General features: G+C 39.8%; 1 long non-coding RNA gene across 1 annotated transcript in view; it reads right to left on the bottom strand.

Moving 5' to 3' along the window:
- Window positions 1–11,725: 11,725 nt before the first annotated feature.
- The window catches only part of LOC118768911, a 48,081-nt gene continuing 39,239 nt past the window's right edge, over window positions 11,726–20,567 (bottom strand). The window contains exons 3-4 of the long non-coding RNA XR_005004464.1: window positions 20,158–20,213; window positions 11,726–11,926 (exon numbers count right to left, since the gene is read on the bottom strand). This is a non-coding gene — a long non-coding RNA (uncharacterized LOC118768911). The remainder of the gene's footprint in view (window positions 11,927–20,157; window positions 20,214–20,567) is intronic.

Raw genomic sequence — 20,567 nt, 5'->3', positions numbered from 1 at the left:
ACACACACACGCGCGCGCACAGGCACACATACACATGTCCAAATTAAAGTAAGCTGAGGATATTTTTACCTTCCCACAAGCCCACATTGCAAGGTTCACTTACGTACAATGACCCTAATCAAAAATCAATATGATCAAAAATATCAGGAACGCAAATACAGTCGAGAATAAATTGAAATATTGAAATACTCCCTCGTGAAAGCGTGAGTGATGCTGGACCATTGTTGTTTTTGGTGATTTGGGAAAATGCATTACGAGAATTCACAAAATTGTTTCTGTGACCAAAAACAGCATTAAACTCCAGATGAAATCAATTTATCAAGCTCTGAGACATGGAACTAACACAAACTTGTTGCTGCATTGGTCATCTGAAATTAGGCCATGTCAAACTGCCCAGAATGGGCTACCTTGGGGCTTTGGAGTAAATATGCTCCCTCACAGAGACCAAATTAAAGCAAATACTGGCTTGAAGCTAATTCAGTTAGTGACCTGTTTTATTGGGTCTGGTTTCTTTGCTTTCACTATAGATTTTTCACAGCAGTACATTCCCTGCTGTGCTAGTGTTACAGCAGCCAATATACACGTGTGATAGGCTTGGGAGGAAGGGCTGTTTTTAGCCATATGATAACTTTGTGGTTCTTTCCCTTTAAATTTCTTGTCTTTACCTAGCTATGTCAGGCTTATTAGTCCTTTCCCATTCACCTTAAACTCAACAAAATATGAATGAAAAAGACAAAAATAAGAAGATCAGGTTAACATGAAATTTAACGTTATTTATTTTAACTTGATTGTAACGTGATTGTATATTGTCAAACTCTTCACAATCCTATCTGAGACTCAAGAAAATTGCACACACTCTGACACAAATTAACAATACAAAACAAAAAAAGGACGTTTTACCACCACTCATTATGTCATGGAAATTAATGAGATGGGAGGAAATTGTTGAGGCTGACAACATGCTATAGTCATATTGGATGACACAAGATAGCTAAACACAGTGAAAAAGAATTTATTTTTGACATTTCAATTTAGATTTGTTGCCACCAAATTACATGTTACAAATTACAATTACAAATTTCATGCAAACATGAAATATTCACAATGTCTGCATGCAATTCAAAGTTGAAGGACATCTTATTCCGTGCATGAATTGGAGGTGGATAATCAGGTATTGCTGCTCTGAAATTTGATTCATAATTTAATGCAAGTTCTTTTCTGGTGTAAAAGTCAGAGATTACCATGCCACCATATTTAATAAATGATTAAAAATGTTGAGCCAGCTAGTTAGTGTATGTAGAGGCAGTAGCACTCAGTAACAGTTAGGGTTATATCTGAATAGTTTCATTAATTATCCAGTTGTATGGGTAATATATAAAAATGTAAGGTATGTAAATTGACCTGGGTAAGGGTGTCTGTTTTCGATATCAATTCTTTAATTAATGCAGGGTTAATGACTGTGATTATTTGTGAGATTATCCTGAAAGTACACTAAAAACTGGTATGATGTTGGTCAACACGGCCTGAAAACCGGCTCAAAGAGATTTTATTTTCAGACAAAAATGTTTTTGGACAAGAATGACAGCCAGTTTCAGATTCAAGAGATCAAGGGGTCTGATGTGAATTTTAAAGAAGTACACCACCCTTTAATTGTAGGGGATTTTCGATAAACATCTAAATGAGACACTTCAAACACTGTTTACTGTACATCAATGAGCCCAGCTTCCTTCCCAAGATCTGTTATTAATAAATCCTGGGTCTGGTTCTGCAGCAAACTCCTCCAGGTTGCCACACACACAGACACACACACACACAAGCAGGCACACACACAGCTTTTTCCGAAGCAGACCAGGTCAGACCTCGGAGTGTGGGAGGAGACAAAAATGCACCAGTTTGGAAAAAGAGGTGTGGCACACGAAAGGGAGCGCAATCAGGGGGTGGAGGAGAGCAGAGGTGTACTAAAAAAGAACCCTAAAGCATGCCAAATGAATAAATGTAAATGAATCTGCCTGAACACTCTTGCTGGAGTCATAAGTGCTGAATTCCGCTCCCTGTGTAAAGGACTTGGGGGTTGTAGGCAGTGAGAAAATTCTCTTTGAGCTGTCCTATATTTGTGTAGGTCACAGGCTTTACTTAGACATGTGCTATAAGTGCATGTGTGTGCTACGTGACAATGTCACCTATTAATTTATGAAGTTGACAAGAAAAGTAGCAGATTATCTCGTTCACATCAGCACATGACTACATTGTCACGATGGATTCATCTTCTTACCTGCTCTGGTCTTTAGCTCCTTGCATTCACTTTGGACAAGCATTTTTAACAATACATTAAAATTCCAAAAACGGTAGCGCATTTAAAAAGGGCTTTCTTTCACTGCATGGCGTTGAGATGTGGAGAGTAAAGGTCAGAACAGAGCTACCGGATTTCTATTCCAGGGGTAGCCATCTGGCAGAAGGAGACGTATACACTGCCGTGCAAAAGCTGCACAAAAAGCCCACTGCCAGCCCTGGGAAGATGTGAAAAAACAAGCCGGAGTCAAGGCAGACAGACAAGCCAACAGCGACCAAAAAACTTTTTTGTGAGCGGGGCAGATGGTCCATTCTGCGCGCACATTGGAGGGATAGAAGTGCTAACTCGCACGGTGCCAGACGCACAAAGCTGTCTGGGCTGCAGCTCCGGCGCTCCTACTCACAAAGGCTCAGCCCTCTGAGAACCGCACAGCATGTGTGGCCCCTTCCGCAGACAGACAGACGGAAACGGCGGGTGTCGCTGCCAGAAGCGGGGTTTTTTTTTTGCAGGCTCAGACACTGAAACGCACCACCACAGGCGTGTGATGTTAACACTGTTTTTGTTTCCTAATCCAGTTCAATATTTTGAAGTTGTCGTTAAAGGCGAAACGGTGTCAGAGGATCTTTTTCCATGCAGGTGTAAAATGATTATCTCAGCACTTTGCAATGCCGGTTGAGTGACAGTCACTGTAGGAACATGGGAATTAATTACATCACAGTGTAAACAGTAACCTGACAGAGCACTGAGACAGAAACCAGATGACTTGACATTAAGTATACTCATAAAACCTATAGAGTGCTTGTGGCCTTAACTACATGAAGCCGACAGTGAATTCAAGATATCTAACCTGCACATTCATTTTGAAGAGCTGAATTCAGCTGATAAACTCATAACATTAATAATCAAATAAAAGAAGGAGGGCACAAAATTCAAGCCATTTCAGCAAAAGGGAACAAGAAATATGAAAAGGCCATAAAGTATACTTTAATTCACATTATTCTCTATACTATGTATATTGTATAGTCATGTGGATTTCATTTTAATGAACAATTTAACTTTATCCAAAAGAACTGTACCAATATTGTCGTTTTGTTTATGTCTTATTAAAAAAAACAGCCGCACTTAGTATAAACATTCTGCAGTGTTTCAGAGGTCATCCATGCAGCAACGCCAGTCACCTTGACCACTGGCTCCAGAGGCACCAAAGTTGACCAGGTGGCACATAATTGGCTACAGATTATGAGGTGCCTATGGGGAATTAAGGCTTGATTTATATACTCTGAGGTATTGAACGAAGAGCCAGTCTAAGACTGGGCTGTGGCCCTGTGCCTTTAAGAGGATCATTCTACAAAAAAGAAGCCAAAAGGATTTATGACCTCAACAGTCACCCCAACAGTGGAAGTGATTTGAAACCTGTCCTCCTCTTTATATTTATGTAGAATAAAGCTTTACACTTCAGATATAGTATTCCTATGTCAATATCCCTGTTTTGCTCAGTATTAACATAAATATGTACATATGTTTTTTTATGTTCTGTCAATCACAGTCAACCTTTGCAACCTTTGTGTAAAATTTATGAATTCACACCTCTTGAGAAAGTAGCTAATCTAGGAATTGTCTCTTTCACTGTTTTGAGCACTGATTGCACATTCATCATTATGCTTTGTTCTCTTTAATTACCAGACAGAAACGAGATTATTCAAAAAGGTATCTCACGTCTTCTGTGTATGGGTTGTACCTTTTGTGTTACTTCTCAAATGGCCCATGCCCTCTCCGTCATTTTGATTTTTATGAAAGATAACTATAACAGATGCACAAGTAGGGCAGGAAATGGATTGAATTTACAGATTTTATTACTTCACCACACTTTTAATGTTATACCAATTGAATTATGTTGGAAGTAGCTATGTTTTATGGTCTTATCTATGAATAGGGAGACCTTTCTGGTGCATCCAGATGCTCTGTTTCACCATAAGTGTTTTGTTTGGTTTCTCCATTTATCTACTTAATTGAGTTGTTGGAAGTAATGGACAAACTCTGGTGCTTTTTTGACCAGTGCAAGAAAACTGAGGTTAATAAGCATTTGGAAAAATAGGGATGCCTTAATATTTAAAACCAAATGGAGGTCGTTTGAGATGAAGATTCTTAGCTTCATCACAGTGGATTTTCTAGAGACAGTATCTCAGATTTTTATCACTTAATGGATTAACCATAAAAGTTTCAGAAGCTGTTAATGAGACCATGGACTGAATGTAAAAAAAAGACATATGGCTTTGCATGTGCAGAAGAAAGTTATCTGAAGAATGGAAGCACCAGGAATAGGGTATAATAGATATCCTTGCCAGGTGCCTCTGTGCAAATAAAATGCTTTTGACATGTAACCATTGGAACGTAGGCAATGGGGAAGCTATACTAGAGTTTAATTCACCTGAAGAGATGCAGACCTATTTCACAGCTGTCTACAGCTAAAAACAGAAAAAAAACAAAATAATAAGTATTTTTTTCACGCCTTTCCTGTGAATTCACTGATTTTCTTTGAATTTTCTTTGAAACTAAATAGGTTGATCTGCACGTGTTATCAGAGAAATTTATGCCCTGGATAAATCCAGGTAGGTCGGGGTGGCCTGGTAGAAATTGCTGAAGGGATCAGTAATGCTTTCTTGATTATTTTTATATTGCAGTTGATGAGTGACAACGGACATTCGCTGAAGCAGTGTGAGGGTTCTTTATTTGGCTTCAGCATAAGTTAAATGAGGCCATATGCTTATAAGGTCAAGGTATGGGCGAAGTGGTAAGAACATATGATACCATTTTAGAAAGCAGAGGGGATAGTAATGGCAATGAGATTTTATGAAAGTGGCAGCAAAATTATTAGCAGTATTGTTTGGCATGAGGGCTAGTATTCTTTTAGATTTTGTCTAATAATAACGAGGGGTGTACGTAATGCAAAAAAGCAGTAGTAGTAGCAGTAGCATTTGTTGCCGTTTCAACTGATTTTATTCATAGATGGTCTTGAGTTTTTGTTTTTTTTTCTTTCAGGAGAAGAAATCCCCCCCCTGAGAACTGCTTTAACAGTCTTGCATAGTGTACAATGTGAGACCCTCCAGTTTAGTGCAGATATCCATTCTTTCTGGAGGTAAAAATTGAATCTTTGTTTTTAATAGAGGCGCCATCTGAGGGGGGGATGAGGGGTGGGAGGTAAAATGTCAGCTATGAATGTCGGGGGGCATACCCAAGGGTCGTGATACTGTGATGGCATCTGCAGTTCTATGAATAATTGAATTCTTTAAGAATAAGACAATGCATGAAAATGATGCTGTGATGGAAATGGTGAAGACAGAGGTATGGGTACTCGCTGTTCCATGTAAGCAGAATATTGGCAATGGTATCCTGCACCTCTCTGAGATTTTGTTTGGAAATTGTTTGTTTAGACCGAAATGTTTACATCTGAGACATTGCCCCAGGTTTCATATCAGTTGCTGGAATTATTTGAATTTATCAGGTGTGTGTGTGTGTGTGTGTGTGTGTGTGTGTGTGTCTGTTTGTGTGGCAACCTGGAGGAGCTTGCTGCAGAACCAGACCCAGTGTGTGTGCGCACGCTTGCTCATGGAGATTATCTTGGTTCATGGTTTCCAATCTCTGATTTATAATGAATTGAAGTGAATTCTTTACTCTCCCGGTGGAGGAGCCGTTTGAACAAGGCTTTTTCATTTCAACAAGTACTGAGTTTCTAACTTTGTACAGTGGATAAGATGTATAGCGATTAATCCCTATGCAAAATCTTTGCGAAAACATATTGACATTCAGTATGAAGACTGATGTAGTTGTATATGCAGTGTTTTCACACAGACTTCGAAGGACAATTTGCCCTCAAGGTAGATCTGCCTCTGAGGCAGGTTTACATCTGACAGTATTCCCACTACATGCTTGGTAGGATTTTAAACTTCACATCTTGTTGTTTAAAACCCTTAAGAGGCCCAGAAACAAAGTAAATGTTGCAGTTGGTAATCCCCCTTCCCCCTCCCCCCTAGGCGCTTGATTCAGGATATACCCCAGTGCAAGCCAAGAGTGGGAACGATATCAAAGGCAAAGTTGCCCGGAAGGCAGATCAGTTGAGACTGAATTAACTTACAAAAAAGAATTGATTTTACACAGAAAAAAAAAATGTTATGCTAGACTTTTTAACATTTGACTTCTAAATATCATTATACCAAGTGCAGTTTTCAGAATCCCCTTACACTATCATTCCAAACAGCAGGACAATCTGATGTGTGTTGATTTTTGCTTAGCCAATTCTTTCCACATATACTCACTCCAAAGGCAGATTTTCAGCTTGACCTGGCTACCAAATTCATATGGGGTTTCATGAAAGCTTGATTTGTTGGTGGTTTCTTTGTGTCTGCATGTTACTCTAAGTGCTCATTTGCAGATGCTGATGGGTCACATCTTCCATGAGATCAAGTATTAAGTATGTTTTTTTTATTTTGTGGACTTGAGCCCTGTTCAGTTTTAATGTTAGGGTGTTGATTTACCACATAGTAGCTCCTGTTTGTACACAGCATATGCTCTCGAGAGGTAAGATGACAGCAGAGATAGATTTACCCACTACTCCTTCTGTGCCTCAGAGCATATGGTGGATGAGATCGACTGTGGGGGGTCAGAGGTCACCTTTGAAAACACAGAGAGGTCAAAGTTATCCATTCCTTGACAGCCTGTGGCTACTAAAATGTTAATGGGGCCACTAAAAGTCAGGCCTGGCCTGCTTCCTGGCTTTGGCTGGCCATTGTTTTAGGGCCTCTAGGGTTGGATGGAAAGACCTGTGGGTTGATCTTCTCCAAAGCTGTCCTTTTTGCTTGGCTTTTTTCATGTTGGGTCTTTCTTTTGGGATTCCATAGTGTTTTTTAACAGACAAAAGGCCACCTGTCATTTATCTGTAAGCTTGTCCTGCAGCCAGCTAACCCACTCAGCTCAGACTAGCCATAACAAGGGAAAGTGACCAAGACCTTCATTCATTATGGTTGCATCATGTTGCAACAAGCAGTAAAGCCCCTAGTAAGTAGAAGTAAGTAAAACATACAAACGTTGTCAATACGCTGTCAGTTGTCATATTGTACATTATCAGAATATTGTCGGGTCTGCATAAATTAGTGGCATGAAGCAAAATGAGCCAGTCGGAGGACCACAAATGAAACAAGCAAAGTACACTCTTGAAACCTCTACCATTGTCAGGTCCTGGGTGTTTTGGTTCCTGGAAGACATTACAAAACAATTATTATGTTCTGAAAGAAACAGCTACAGTAACGTATTCAGATACAAGGGCAATTCATAGTAAGGTCATTCTTGTCTTCAAAATCCTATACCTTTTGAAAGGAATGAGAGTAAGAAAGAAAGGGTTTCAAAGGTCTCGTGGTTTTCATGTATTCTTCACCATGACATTCTCTATTTAAGGTCATTTTTTGTGTGTGTGTGTGTGTGTGTGTGTGACACAATTGAAATTCAGCCATTAAGTTTTTTTTTTTTTTTTTTTTTTTAATAGCCAAGTAATAAAAATCAGATAGGGAAGGGAAGGGAAAACTTCAGAATTTTCTCTTGTTTGCTTTGAAGTAACTGTGACACACTGAAAATAATACTGTCTAACTTATTTGAGGATTATTTGTGATGTATATTAACTGATAACGGCCCCAGTTCATTATGGATGCACTCACAACATGTTCCAAACAGCCAGGGCCAGGATGTAATTTAAGCCATTTTTTGTGGGGAACATATGCACACATTACATCATCTTCTGGTAATTGGCAGATTGAAACAGCGCAGAGACGGAGGAGGACGGGGGGGGGCTGTATGTCTGTGTATGGGGAACTCAAACTGCAGACACGGCCCAGCTAATCACCCCTTAATGGGCAGATTGGATGAGTCATGAGGTGGCTTCAATCCCAGACTTTGACCACAGTCCGCCTGCTGTGGGATGTGGAGGAGAGCGACCGCGATCACATTTCTGTCAGCTGTTCAGGGGCCCTCTTTGGGATTTGGTCAGACTTCGGTCAAAAGGCCTCATCGCTCAGTCTCCTGTCTGCCTTTCATGGCCTGCCACAGAGATCTGAGGGGAGGTGCATTATGGGTCACAGATTCATAACAGCGAAGCGTCCCACAGCTGCATCTGTACAGTGAAGAACTATGTGATCAAACAAAAATACACATTTCATGATGGTAGTCTTAGAGCAAGTGTTGTATCAACATCAGCCTCTTACATACAAAAGTCTATGTGTGGTGGAGCAGGTTAATGGTAAGCATAGTGGGGCACTGCTGTAGAACCCTTGAACAAGTAAATTCACCAAAACTTCTCCCTCCACATTTATAAGTTAAGCAAACATGTCTAAAGGAATAAAAAATGCAATATGAAAGTTCTTCAATTAAAGACAGCAAATGGAGCAAGCTGGAAAACAATACAATAATAACTCCAGTAACCACTTTTCATTTGGTTAAAATATGCACAGTCATCATTAGAGACTAGTAGTGTTCATTTATGTGTGAAAGGAATATAACATAAAACAGAACTTTTGTCTTCCACGCTGTAATCGAAACACTTCATTAGCTATTAAAATCCAAACTTTTTTTTATTCTTCATAATCGTGTTTTTCCCTGAAATGTAATTAAGCATAGGGCTTGAAGGATAAAGCAAAGTTGTTAATAAGTTCTGGGAGTAATGAAAAAGCTCTGTTCTTCATAAGCTTTGAAATGATATTGATTCATTCCCCATGAGCTGAGTCCCCAGAGATAATATGGCTCCATCTCTGTGGCATATCTGCCAGCTTCTCTGAAATAAAACATTGTTTATTATTATGATTATGCCAAGACCCAACCAATTTGAATGTGAATAGAAACAGATTAAGGCATCAGTATGTACCAGTATGGGTGCATGTACCAGGGAAAGATTAGAAAACAAAAAGTAAATGTGCCCTCTAGATTCAGAAATGGGACATTGGTCGGAGTGTACCAAAGCCAGCATTGTTGTGATATCATTGACATTTAAATTCATTCATGAGCTTTTTTTTTAGGACAAGGGTAGCCAAAATGTCACCCTTCATAAATTCATGTATGACCCCCGAAATATTAAGGAACAAAAAACGCCTCCACTGTTCACTGGATTAATGCCATTATTTCAAATGGTGCTGCTGAGTCCTGTGAAACATGGTAGAAAGCTTTTACAGTTCAGGCAGACATGAGGGCACTCTTGAGCAAGAAGAATTCTGTCCTCTCACCAAAAGAAGGAACTGCAACATGTTTGACAAGATAGTCATCCTATCACCTCCCCCTTCATGTTGTGTAAACTAGCATTGGTTCCACATGCAAATGAATACACAGATGAATATAAACATTTGACAATATAATAAATGTATTGGCTGTTAAAATGTTGAACACATTTTTTCCGTGACCCTCCATGATGACACTGGTAAATTCTGGCTCCTGCTCCAGATCATGTTGACCACCTATATTTTAGGGCATAATACTCTGCCTGAGTTCTAATGGCTAACAGTTGGATGGAAAAAATTATCAGCATGTCTTAGTTTTTTTAGTCTGCATCGTAGTACTCCATGTAGAAGCTCCATGTCATTCACACACAAAAGCAAACTGTTTGATGTTATCCAGCTCATTTGATATCATTCCTCAGTTTACATCATAGCAATAATGTACCATGTCTCTTGAAGTCCATTGTGAGGGTTTAAGATTACTTCCATCCGGCTAGGCCTTAAGCATTGCAGAATACAGAACAGAAAAACCAATATCTTTTCACTGACACTGACAAATGCTGAATGTCAAAGCCTTTTAATCTCTCATATTATCTCCAACTTCCTAAATAATTAAATAAGTGTTGAGTGCAGATTTCTCATGAATGTAGTAACTGAAATTTGTCTGAAATCTGTGTACTTCTGTTTTTAACCCACACAGCAGGCATGCATAAGAGTACAGTCTAACTCCTTTAATAGTGAACCACCCTTCTTCCTTCGATTTTTGAATTATGGAATGATTTTCATATCAGTCCAGATGTGGCAGTCACCAATCCAAGCTTAGGTAGAATGTCTTTCCTGTCAAAAAAATGCACTATGGAAATATTTTGGAAGGGATGCAAGCTTGAGTTTTCTCTTTATTGTTGAGTTCACATTTATTACATGTGTGTGCAGTTTTTACACAACTGTCTGCAACTATCATGAGGTGTGAGGATGTGAGGATAAAAATGAAGTAATTGGTTACAAAAAAGTCTTTCATCAACATTTCTGGCAGTTTAGAGTTTGCAATATACACTCCAATTATTATTATTATACACTCCAATTATTATTATTTTTTAAAGAGGGTTCTGAGTGAGGCTACCATCACGCCTCCGTAGGATGTACGCTCACAATCTTCCATGCCAACTTTTGATCTGCCATGTCAAACTGAGTTCCTGGTGTTCCAAGTGTATGCTGTTTTTTTTCTCCAGTTTTTAATTATGTTCTTTGCCAAATCTTTTGTGTTTGCAAATAATTCAAAGCCAAAGACTAAACCTGCACCTTATGCTGAAGGAATATGTTACTGCAGAGAGTTTTAGGTAAGCATACAAGAATAGAACTAATTATTAACAATTAAGCCAAATTGCTGGAACAAATACACACACGCTTGTACACTGGATTCTTTCTTTTTTGGTTTTAAAACTAGCTGTGCGTTCATCAAACAATTGTTTCCTCCTTTTGCTCTTCATTTACAGGTTCCCTTTGCCATTTGAAGTTAAACACCTCTTCCATGTATCACAGCTGCATGTTTTCACAGGTTTCCACCGGGACAAGGCGATAAAATTGTTTCTCAATGAAACTGAGCAAAGCATTGTGGGAATATGTGAGAAATGAGTCACCTGTTCATTCACGACATATGCTGTGCAGCAGGCAAGGTGTCAGGCATGTTAGCGATGCAAATTAGCACAGTGAATGACCTCAGGTCCGCTGTTGGTGTTTTGTGAATAATGAATACATCCAAATCTGACAGTCCCTCTATTCAGAAATGAATGGAAAATAACAAACCTGAAATGCACAGACAGGGAATAAGTGCTCATTAAATGAATAATATACTATACTAATAATATATCAACAGGAAAAGGTGAGCATCACTGGGATTAAAATAATCTATCAGCAACCCCAAAAAAGAAAAAGGTATATTGTACTGTGTACCTTAATGTTTGATGTGTGTTGCCTAACCACAGCAACTCACATCAAAGTAGGTCATTTTCTGCAAATGACAGAACAATGCCATTTACTACTATATTAAAACATCAAATGAGAGGGTAATTACATAGCAAGAAAGTATAGATAAAAAACAAATATGCTTTGATTTAAATTCCTGTTTATTTACAGACATTGGAAGGAATACACAACAACTTGATCACAGCATAAAAAAAACAATAGGCTTGTGATTTCTGTATACCCATTCATCAGCAGGTGGTGGGTTCTATCCCCAGCTGAATCAAAGACATGGGAGAAAATGTTTCCAGCGGGTCATGGCAATCTTTCCATCAACATCCTATGCAGGGGACGAGCATGTTCAACAAGTTGTTTTACATCATGGAAACCAGGATAAGCTTCACCCCCGATAATCATCCAAAAAGGGCCCCTAAGACAAACACAAAGTAGGAAGTGACATCATAAACCTGTCCAGATGCACCAAATAGCAACACATCTAAACACAGCCCCAAAAGCCTTTTCTAGCTTTGTTGAACCATGGTGATGTCAAAATAAGTAATCACAAACAATGTATCTTACAGTGGGCTAAACTAATTTTGTCTTTGTACCTTCACAAAAAAAAATGCCAAGACTGACAGACATTGGAGTGGTTTATTTAAATATATCAGCTTTTCAAAATGAGTCATAAATCCATCCTCATAAACATAAATCCATCCTGTCTCCAAACTAGAAGGCGAAGTCAAATAGCAGCTCAAAAATAAATGTATGATTGAGAAACAGAAACCAAGCCTTGAGAGTCTATCTTTATCGAACAGCACTGAGTTTAAGCCTTTCTTTAAGCAGCATTTGATCACCTCCTGACTGTACCATTGGAATAGTGCCTCTAGGATATTTCGGTCGACATCAGAGTTAAGTATGCAAGCATATGCTAATGGTGAATGACACTCTGTTTAATAACTTGGATGAGAGTCTTGGTGCACTGTGGTGCTTGACCTTTACCATGTTCCACAATCTTCAACATGGAGCGAAAAGTCGAAACAGTGGTAGAGGTGGATGAGTACAGAGTTAAACTGGTCCGACTGGAGATGTAAACACGCAATAGGACAGGAAGCCCACGGGTGTGTAATTATACCAGTCGGCTAAATAGTGGAACCACTGGGGAGGAAGAGCGTCCAGCTCGGGACAGGAGGCAAGGCAGGGGAGCAGCACAGCTGGCACCTTGGCCCCGTGCCCATGCGGCTTCGTTACAATCCCTGAGGGCTGCCATAACACCCAGGGTTCCTGCGAGGACAAGGGGCAGAGCTGGCACGGCTGTTGAATGCCACCCAAACACCTGGGACCTCACAGCACCGTTTAAGGCCTGCGGAACCGAAGGGATGTTATGGTAGTTTTACTTTTTAATAATTACGAATCCTTCTACAAACAACGTGTCTAAACAGCTGATTTGAATTAGGATAGAATTTTAATAACCTTGTGTCGGGAGGGCATTCCCACACTTCTAGTCTGCTTTAAGGCAAATGCATATGCACCCCCACAACCACCCCCCACCTTCACCACACACACACACACACACACACACACACACACACACACACACACACACACAAATACCATTCAAAGGGACTGGAGGTCACAGACTTTGATGTGTGATACAGGATGTTGGCTGAGGGGGAAAAATGACCATTTCTCCAGCCTTTGGTGATGACAGCCTGCTTTGATCTCAGTCACAGCAGACTCACACTGTTGCATCACGCTGCTTAACTCTGGCATTCCACCTCCTGACAGGACATCTAAATATAGTCTCCCTGTCTCATGTCTATAACTATTAAGAAGACCATAGCATTTTGTTTTCTCCTATCTTATTTGACCAAGGTTACTGATGATGGCTGTGCTATAACTGTTCTCCTAGTTTCATAAATATAATCCTGTGGTTAATATTACTTGCATTGGATTTTTGCATTTTGTCACAACTATGTGAAGTTCCCTGAATATTTACTCCATTTCGCACAGGCCAATATAGGTTTATCTCGGTCCTATATGTGTGGTACCAATAACAAAATACAAATAATCCATTTCAAAGCCTCCATAGAAAAATTATTTGTAGGTGATTGCAGCTGCACAATGCAAGTCTTAGGGCAATGGTGTCATGTTTTTCTGTGAATACACCATTCAGAATTCTACCCTAGTTCACACATTTCATTGCCTCACGTCTAATCCTGAGAAATGCTGTGGAATAACATATTTCAGCATTTTGAGTGAATTTTCCTTGATTGTGTTTACTGTAACATGCAGTTACCTGTGGCTGTACTGAACTTATGACCTGAACTATAACCTTTTAGCAAAACATAACACATACCTTGTTCTAACATCAAGTGGAAGTTAAAGTATTGAATGGATCAAGATGTAATAACTCAAATCAATGCACATGACAGATTATCACAGATTACAGAGAACTCAACATTACAGACACTGAGCTGTGTACTATACAAAATTTCCCCAACAGTTTAAGCGGGGAAACTGACATTGACAAAATTAGCAACACTGAAGCAAACATATGTGCTAGAGCTCCCTTTACTTGCTAATTGCACAGGCAGTATGAACATGTTCTGGTTGCTTTGGAACATACTTGACTACAGCCCCCTGAGGAGCAACTCCTGTTTGAGAAAGACGGGGAGAGAGAGAAAAAGAGAGGGAGAGGAAGAGGCTGAGAGCAAGGGAGAAACTTTGAGAGGGCTGACACAGCTGGGTCAGTCAGAGACCGGTTCTCCAGGCTTATCTTCGTCCTCCCAGACCACCACCCCTCTCCCACGCACGAACAAACAATATACCGCTGTCAAAGCACAATACGTGGATGGGACGTCGGATTTCCAAAGCTTCGCTGAGCTGAGATGAGGCCATGGGAAAGTGGAGGGAGGGGAGAGAATATCAGATGGCGTGTGGGAAACGGCAGCGCTGTCGTCCGGGTCCCATGAAGGCAGTAAATAAAGAAAACTTCCCATGGCGAGTCAGATCCTCCAACATCAGTCACTCCAAGCCAGGTCAGCCACAGGCATCCACTTCCCTTGCTGAATCGTAATGAGGTAGGAGCCCTTTCCCTATGCCAAGACACTTCTCAAAGCAATGGCTGCCAAAACAGGACAAAGGCAGCACCAGGAAAACTGTTTTTTCCCAGCTCTGCTGTCAAAAGGGAAGTTAATATTAGTTAATATTTTGCCAGAATCATAACAATAGTTGTCCCGCTGTTTTGTTTGCAATTTGCTTGTTACTTCCTGTCCCTCAGCCCTGTCCCCAAGCTGTTTACATAAAATATCCACCCCCCTCCCAATAATCCAACAGCAGAGTGGCGATTAGAGGAGGTAATGTATAAGAACATGTGGAGACACGGAGGATGCCATGCAGTATGGTCATGTGAAACAGCGAGAGCCAATCAGGTGGCGCAAATCCAGCCTCGCTTGAATTTAGTTTACTGGGTCAGCAGCACAGCTGCGAGATGGAACCAGCCAATGAGGTTCAGTTCCCGTGTCTGGAATCGGCAGCCGCTCCAAGGTAGGGAACTGCACTCCAGACAGACTCCATCTGATTGTCTGTATGCGAGACACACAGAGATGCAGAAAGCAGAGAAGATGTGGGAAAGCTGTGTTTATTGCTTCCAATGTGGAGGGCTGCCACTGAAAGGGTGTGAAATGGCATACACCACCATAAATCTCTTCTCAAGATGAAGTAAGAAATTTCACAATTTTATAGCTTTTTTTATCTCATTTATGTACTACTTGGTGTCTTCGTCACAGTCCAGAATGCATTCTTATTTTACGTTATTTATCTGTATCTTTTGTGCTTACTGGTGGTTTTGTGCTGCTGAATTGGGGTTACAAACAAGGTTCGCTATTGTGGCAATACAACAGTTGGTCATATTTTTTTAATATATATCTTCCATCAGATACTATTCAACACAACCCGACAGAGTATTGCATTTCCAGCAATACAATGCTTATTTTTCCGAGCACAATGCTTCTTTCATTTTCATATTTCAAATATTGGGAATTCACTTGCAGCTGTTTTTTGAGACTTATCATGTAAACTGAAAACTGAAGATTACCATCAGTTTTTTATTATTTGTGTGTTAGATCAAAATTATTAACAGAAGGTGGTAATCAGATACTCGCTTGCGGAACTGGTGCCATAGTATGTCATATCTCTAATGCCTCCCTAATGAATACATTGTTATGCACATATTGGAATGTGTGTAACTCTCACTTTCTCTCTACATAGACACAAACACATACGCACGAGCGCGCGCACGTGCACACACACACACACACACACATTTATGAGACTCTGCTTTGGAGTGGGCAATGTAAAAATGTTCAAAGTCTGATTTTTCTGTGATTCCATTGGATGCACAGAGGAAAGTTCAAATACATTTATATTCATAACCTATAGGATCCCTTTACAATAACAACAACTGTGGAGAAGACACATCGGTTCTTTATCTTGGAATTTGGAATAATAATCTGTACCCCACCCCCAATGCACCGACAGATGTAATGAACTGAAAAGAGGACATGTTAACTACAGTCAGCATTGTCAGGAAGCATGTGACACTGTCAGAAACACTGTAAATTGCCTCTGGATACATCTGTCTGCTAATCACGCATCATGTAATTATCACCTATACCTCTGTGTGGCACCCAATTATTACTACTTTTTTTTTTGCTTCTTAAATTTTGTAAAAATGACAATGACATCCTGATTGTTTGTCAAACATACAAAATAGCAGAATTGTTGAGGGTGATGATCCCCATAACTATCTAACTAGCAGTGCAGTTTCAATACAATATCTTGACACTACTACTTTTTTAATCATGTCAAGAAGACTCAGTCTGTTTGTTTTTTGTTTTTTTTTTTAAATCAGATATCTATTCAATAACAATAGATTTAATAAAATCTAAACTAAAAATCTAACAATTAAACAAATAAGGAAATCAATAAAGAATTTTACCAATACTGCAAAATGAGAAAATTGCAGTCTGGGACTCATAAGTTATCGAGATGCATCTGAATACAATACTTTAAATGAATATTATTGTATACATTTCTTCAGCAGCAGTCTTTTAGATGTCTACTAGTCCTATTGTCAGCATTTCCTGGTCTAAATCATTCAGTCAATACAATAATTTGTCATATTACAATAAACTCATTATGTTTGTCCTCTAATCACAGCCAATTACCTTATTATGGGTTCAGCTAGAGGGGCTATAGCAAGAGGTAGCAGACTTCAGCCAAAATACAGCCTATTAAACCTAGCCCTGGAAAACCCAGCCCCCAATGACTAATATACATTATGTTTTTCATATTTGTTAAATACAGATTTTGTGGCAAAATAATGTGTCACTACAAGCAAGTGAAACAGATCATATAATGACAATTTAGATTAATATTCAGAGTTCAATTAAATCTACATATGATTAATCAGTCATGTGTAAGAGTTTACATCATGACAGCTTGTTTGGTAGTGCAATACATAAGACACTCTTAGCATCACTAGTAGACGCTAGTAGTAGTAGACGCTAACATATTTTGCTCGTTACAGCCGTTGATTATGCTTGGCCGCTGAAATTGCTGCTCTCTGTTATATTGCTTTTTGTTCACCTTGCTGATACCCTTATCCAGGATAACTGACATAGCTAACAAATGTACATTTATCCTTTTATACAGCTGCCTTTTTCCTGCAGCGATTTACCAAAAAGTTTGCTCACACAGTTTGCAAGCCTTTGGGTTATAAGCCAGGCTCCTTAACCTCTTCACCACCATGCTGCTTGTTACTGTAACAGCAGTTCTGGGGTTGGGAATGAGTTAACGGTGGTAGAACCCTAACCTCTCTCAATGGCAGAAAATATGCTTTCATTCAGTTAAAATACATAAATAAATAAATAAACATAAAATCTAGCTTTATAAATGGGTAATGCGTAGAATTTCACTTCTATCTGTTTCTCTGGATAAGTGTATCTACCACACAAATGCATAATTTAATTTTGCATTACTGTCACAATACCCTTTGCATGTCGCAGCACAACAACAGGAACCTCTTTGAGACCCTTTACAATGAAATTAATTTAACTACTATAAGGAATGGCTAATATTTTCAGTATTCTGCATCAGCCTTAGCATGGTTTTCCAGTTTTTGTGTACTTGTTTTACTTGTTGTTTATTATAATCAGCTGTTTTATCCACAAATGATCTCAAAAGTTTTACATTTGTGAGCTCACTCACTAATGTGTAAAGCACTACGGACCAGAGGCTAACAAATATCTCATCCAATCTGGGAAAGATTCAACAACACAAAGGTCTACAAGCAATAGCCATAAAGAATCACTTTACATCAATCACAGCATAATGTTCTGTAAGCCATATGCTAACTTTAAGCACTTTACTTGAGACTAAAAAGGTAACATCCAAGTGATGGCAAAACTTGCAGATGCAGACGTGTAAATGCAAATATTAATGATAAATGCATGATATTTCACACTGTTCTCCGTCCCCACCCAAAAATAAACTGATTTCCTACAGTCTGAAATTCAGCTAAATTAAGACAAGAATATAGTAAAGGCTGCCCCCATGTAGATTTCTGCTATAGGTTCACTGTCCCTTTACCAGTTTACTGTACTCTCAAAACACAAAGCCACATAGACGACACACGATTGAAAACTGTAAAGAGCAATTAAGCAATTAGCCTGTGAATTGGCTCATGTGGAATTCTGCCACTTCCTCATTAAGCCATGAATAGCCGTAGTAATGGGATGGAAAGCTTCTATAGAAGCCTCAATCATGCCAGCATGCCTTCCTGCTTTCCCTCATAGGCTTATGATGTAAGTAAGATTTTCCAACTTCTGTATCATGCTGCAGAGGACCTGAGCATTTCCAGTGATTATTTCAAAACTAAAATGTAAATCTCTTTGCCACACACACACACACACACACACACACACACACACACACACACACACACGCACATCCACTGAAAAACAATCAAACCCACAGCACACAAGGAAACAATCCACATTTCCTAATTAGACTTAGTAAGCAGAGAACAGGAAAATAAACAGTTAAAGCAGTTCCCTTTCTGACTTGGTACAGACAGTTAGGCCTTGTTCCCTGTATGAGCTGACAGCATCTCCTCTCAAATCCCTATCAACAGGAGTGTCTGTCCCTACAAGGGAGGAAGCCTGTGCCTTGACGGATGGGACCTGGGGCTTCTTCTCTTGTTCTTGTCTTCCGGGCACAGTGTGCTGGCAGACACCGCTGACAGACAGTTCCTCTCACTGAGGTAAACATCAAGATAATTCCCCCTTCTCTCAAAATAAAACCACCCAGACAGACGAAGCATGTACAGGACACACAGTGCGCCCCACCTTGCCCAACCTAACCCTCTCTCAAAAAGCACAGCAAATCCCTTCCTTTTGGTAAGCCACCCTGGTTTAACGCAAGCTAACACTGAACTACACCACATGATTTGTGCATGTTTAAAGTGGATGGGGCATAAAACCATCACTGATGCTTAAGTTTACTGCCTTCCTCTCAATCTTAAGGTTTTATAGATGATGACCTGTTCTAGAGCCACACCTATTCCACAGCCTTGTTTGGAATTTTCTTAAACTGTGAATATGCTGGATATTTGTAGGATGACAGCTGCAGCTCTGGGAGTTGCAATTTTAAAGTCTGTTGGAGTTGAATTTGATCACAGACACTTCACAGTGGTGTTAAAGCCTAAGACAGGATGCGCAGGTGGTGTAGGGGTGAGGAAACAGGGCTTGTAACTGCAGGGTTCAAATTTAAGATAAAATTCCCTGGTGTGAACAAAGAACTTAAAGGGGAAGTCCAGTTAAAAATCACAGTTTTCCACAGGGGTTTCTATGGCTCTGGTCAGGTTGATGAAAAGCTCTGGCTGGTAGTGAGACTAGTTTGCATCATTGAATGAAAGAGGAGTGTGGGATTATTAGACAAGCGTAAGTACTTAATGCATAAAGTATCACACATCAGATTTGACCTGGTTTCCCTTTCACTTTTAATACATTTAATACATAGTTACTTGTGTCACTGGGTGTAAAATGTCAGTGTATGATGTTAAATTTACCCTGCAAGTAATCGCCCAAGCAAATCAGTGAAACAAAGTTACTTCAGGTCAACAGAACAGTGTTGTACACATGTCCCTGCTGACCAATGACCTTATTACACTGAAATTCATCAGGCGATAATTTGTGCCTTTGTAAATCTCAGTGCAGTTGTCAGACTAGCCTGCATTATTCTCAACTGCCTGTAAAAAGGAAGCAAAGGCCCTCAAAATTCCATCCCAAGCCATGCTCAAAAAAGGTAAAAGGGGAAGGAAGGAGTACGCTTTTAAGTCACGCCCCCGCCCCTTGGAATCTGATCACAGAGAGGGCGGCAAAGCCGGATGCATTAATACATTCAGTGCGAGGGAGGTAGCCTGCAATCAAAAGCCCCTGAAGATGTGTCAGATCGCTTTAGATACGAACAGCTGTTTGCCAACTTTCCTGTTTTGACGGCTGCAGTCTCAGTGCTAAAACAGAGCATTGTTAAGGAGCTAAATGGGCATCCAAGTCTTTCATGGTGCTGTCTGCAAAGGAAGAGGATGCTGTGACTCACCCTCTCACACACGGCATCTGTTTGGCTCCTCAGCTCCACACTGCATTCCCCTCCATCTGAAACAAAGCATTGTTGCAAGATTGGATATCTTCAATCCCCAATGTTTTTTGCACTGTATTGTATTGTATTGTATTGTATTGTATTGTATTTTTTTTTTTTTTTTGAGTGTCAGAGATTTCAGTTTGAGTGCTATATTACAACTTGTACACCAGGGAAAAGAAGGTCATGCATAGCACTGAAGCAGGCTTAGCATTGAGCTCTGTCTGGTATGTGCTAAGGCCATAGGTGGCTACAGGCTTTTAGCATAATGAAAGGGAAAATGTGGACAAAAGCAAATATTTAATCTGTATGTTTCCCCCGACGTCTCTCAAGGTTTGCTACAACATTTCTCCACAAGGCCTGAACACACA

This window comes from Megalops cyprinoides, chromosome 21 (genome assembly GCF_013368585.1).
Source record: "Megalops cyprinoides isolate fMegCyp1 chromosome 21, fMegCyp1.pri, whole genome shotgun sequence".
Lineage (NCBI taxonomy): Eukaryota > Metazoa > Chordata > Actinopteri > Elopiformes > Megalopidae > Megalops > Megalops cyprinoides.
Note: the sequence above shows the minus strand (reverse complement) of the source record. Positions and strands in the feature narration are given on the sequence as shown.